Raw genomic sequence first — 4,181 nt, 5'->3', positions numbered from 1 at the left:
GACTGACGGCCCTGGCAGCTCCTGGCTGACTGACGGCTCTGGCAGCTCCTGGCTGGCTGGCGGCTCTGGCAGCTCCTGGCTGGCTGGCTGGCGGCTCTGGCGGCTCCTGGCTGGCTGACGGCTCTGGCGGCTCCTGGCTGACTGACGGCTCTGGCGGCTCCTGGCTGGCTGACGGCTCTGGAGGCTCCTGGCTGGCTGGCGGCTCCTGGCTGACTGGCGGCTCTGGCGGCTCCTGGCTGACTGGCGGCTCTGGTGGCTCCTGGCTGACTGGCGGCTCTGGCGGCTCAGGACAGACTGGCGGCTCTGGCGGCTCAGGACAGACTGGCGGCTCTGGCGGCTCAGGACAGACGGGAGACTCTGGCGGCTCAGGACAGACGGGAGACTCTGGCGGCTCAGGACAGACGGGAGACTCTGGCGGAAACAAAACAACCACCAACCAACAGTGAAACCCAGGCTACCTAAGTATGATTCTCAATCAGAGACAACTAATGACACCTGCCTCTGATTGAGAACCATACTAGGCCGAAACAGAAACCAAACATAGAAAAACAAGCACCCCACCCCAACTCACGCCCTGACCATACTAAATAAAGACAAAACAAAGGAAATAAAAGGTCAGAACGTGACAGCTATTCTATAAAATAATTGATCCGTAATTAATATTACCTGATTGAGCTAACCATGTAAATGAAATTAACTAGAGAGTCGGGGCACCACAAAATAATATTTATAGAGCTGTTATCGTCTGAATAAACTCCTAAAGACCTAGTAATATTTTACATCAATAGCAGTCAATGTTAATCATGCATGAACCCTGGCTAACAAGTTGAATCATCAATACAAAATTGGGTTTAATATTTACTAAATACCTAACTAATCACACAGAATTACACACACACATAATTCAGTCATAACTTGATTACAAATTACGTCATAAAGGAAAACGTCCCTAGCGGGCGGAACAGATTTGATAGCTTGTTACACAAAAGAAAAGGGGCTGGGTTTGAGTGAAAGAGCTGGAAGACTGAGGAACAAAGGGCGAAGCTGTGTTATCGTAAATACAATATCTTATGCATCCTAAATTACCGCCCATTTGGAAAAGGAAAATGCAATAAATGTTTACATTGAGCTGCGCTTCAGTAGGTTGGTGGTAGAATGGCCGTGTTGCCAAACCGAGTCCTTTGTCCTTTGAAGAATGTCTGTGGTTGTCAATTGGATACGTTGTAGTAACGTCGTTGTGTGATAGACAGGATACTCTGCCTGTTCATTCCTAACCCTCGTTTACAGCTGCTGTTGCTAACTCAACGGCTAGGAGGTATCACTTCTATAGTGAATAAGAGTTCAAAGTTCATACTATTCGCAACCAAGCTCACGCTAATGTTGGCTTCGTTCTGTAGTTATTATCTGAACCATTCTGACATTGGACCGTCGTCCTCACGTCCTCGGAACTGGAGGTTATATTGTCATCAAGGCTTTATATAGGAAGGGAGAGGAGGGCGTGTTTGAAAACGTTTATAGCCCATGTCCCTTCACAGGGGCAGGCCACTGATTGAGCAGAGCAGAGCAGAGCCCTACCATATGAAAACCCAAATCTCACATTTTAGAAGCTAAAATCACATTTCATCCCATCACGAATAATTTCATATTCAAACATTTAAATTGAACAATAATTCCATGTGAATCCGATAACTCTGATGTATAGACTTCTCACTGTACAGTTTATGTCATCTTACCATTGATGAGAATGTCTCACATGACAACTGAACTGACGTCATATTCATTAAGTACCACCGCATATGTTCAATTGGTCGGATTACCAAAATATAGTTCATTTCCCCCCACCTTCTGATGTTCCCAGAATCTCTATGTTAACCAAGGGTTTTGCAAATGTAACCTCAGTAGGGTAGAGATAGGAAAAAGGGGGAAAGAGGTATTTATGACTTATCACACCACAGGTATCACACCACAGGTATCACACCACCTTTATTACACCACCTTTATCACACCACCTATATCACACCACAGGTATCACACCACCTTCATCACACCACAGGTATCACACTACAGATATCACACCATCTGTGTCACACCACCTATATCACTCCACCTATATCACACCACCAAATAAGCCATTGCACAACTCAGGCTCTAGACATGAGTCATCTACAGCAAGGCATTCATAACAAATATCTCTCTCACACACACACACACACACACACACACACACACACACACACACACACACACGTAAACAAAACAAAATAAACCCCTGGTGATCGAGCGGCCTGGGTGGTTTTAAGATATCACATTACCTTGCTCCCTCCTCCCCTTTTCCTCCCCTCTTACACTCTCTCCTTCCTCCCCCTTTCCTCCCCTCTTACACTCTCTCCTTCCTCCCCCTTTCCTCCCCTCTTACACTCTCTCCTTCCTCCCCTCTTACACTCTCTCATCCCTCCCCCTTTCCTCCCTTCTCACACACTCTCCTTTCTCCCCCTTTCCTCCCCTCTTACACTCTCTCCTTCCTCCCCTCTCACACTCTCTCCTTCCTCCCCCTTTCCTCCCCTCTTACACTCTCTCCTTCCTCCCCCTTATCTCCCCTCTTACACACTCTCCTTCCTCCCCCTTTCCTCCCATCTTACACTCTCTCCTTCCTCCCCCTTTCCTCCCCTCTTACACTCTCTCCTTCCTCCCTCCTCCCCCTTTCCTCCCCTCTTACACTCTCTCCTTCCTCCCTCCTCCCCCATTCCTCCCCTCTTACACTCTCTCCTTCCTCCCCCTTACCTCCCCTCTTACACACTCTCCTTCCTCCCCCTTTCCTCCCATCTTACACTCTCTCCTTCCTCCCCCTTTCCTCCCCTCTTACACTCTCTCCTTCCTCCCTCCTCCCCCTTTCCTCCCCTCTTACACTCTCTCCTTCCTCCCTCCTCCCCCTTTCCTCCCCTCTTACACTCTCTCCTCCCCACTTACTCTCCACCATCACCCCTTCCCCCTTCCTCCATCCTGTGACTTAGATTTGTGATTCCAGCCCTTGTCTGTGCATGTGTTTGACTGACTGACTGTGTGTCGATGTTTTCAGTGTGTGTGTATATAAACTCTAAATCTGTGTGTGTGAGTGTGTGTCTGTGTGTGTTCCCAGTCTGTGTGCACGTTCCAGCGTAGCAGGGGGATGTTTTCCCAGGCAGTGCATTGTGTCTGTGTTTCAGGGCTGTGGCTGTGTGGCTGAGCGGTGCAGGGCTCCCTCCTAGCCCTGATAAATAAACAATGCACAGCGTTGACCTTTGGGTTAACAGCTTTTTATGCTTGCTCCACTCAGCACTCTCCCTGATTCAATTACCACAAAGGTCCAGGAGACGCTGGGAATAAGCAAGGAGGCCCGTCCGGCCTGTCTCTGACTGTCTGTCTGTCCACCTGTCTTTCATTCTGGCTGTCTGTCTGCCAGTTTGACTGTCTCTGCCTTGTCTGCATGTCTGCCCGCTTGCTTCCTTGCCTACCTGTCTGTCTGTCTGTCTATGATATCCATTGCAAACCTGCAAAGACTATTTAGAAGCCTTAATTGTAAATCATTTTTGCACTAGACAATGAAATCACCTTGAATTTGAACACTCCCCCTCACACACCCAAATGCATGAGCACACACATAAGCAGGCATACACACCCACACAGACACACACACTCCCCAGCCATGTAACCCCCACCACCCTCTCCCCAGCCATGTAACGCCCACCCCCTTTCCCTCCACTCCACAGCCATGTAACGCCCACCACCCTCTCCCCAGCCATGTAACGCCCACCCCCTTTCCCTCCACTCCCCAGCCATGTAACGCCCACCACCCTCTCCCCAGCCATGCAACGCCCACCCCCTTTCCCTCCTCTCCCCAGCCATGTAACGCCCACCTCCTTTCCCTCCACTCCCCAGCCATGTAACGCCCACCACCCTCTCCCCATCCATGTAACGCCCACCCCCTTTCCCTCCACTCCCCAGCCATGTAACGCCCACCACCCTCTCCCCAGCCATGTAACGCCCACCTCCTTTCCCTCCACTCCCCAGCCATGTAACCCCCACCTCCTTTCCCTCCACTCCCCAGCCATGTAACCCCCACCACCCTCTCCCCAGCCATGTAACGCCCACCTCCTTTCCCTCCACTCCCCAGCCATGTAACGCCCACCACCCTCTCCCCATCC

This window comes from Oncorhynchus mykiss, chromosome 25, assembly GCF_013265735.2.
Source record: "Oncorhynchus mykiss isolate Arlee chromosome 25, USDA_OmykA_1.1, whole genome shotgun sequence".
NCBI lineage: Eukaryota > Metazoa > Chordata > Actinopteri > Salmoniformes > Salmonidae > Oncorhynchus > Oncorhynchus mykiss.
The sequence above is the reverse complement of the archived record's forward strand: the minus strand, read 5'-3'. Positions refer to the sequence as shown.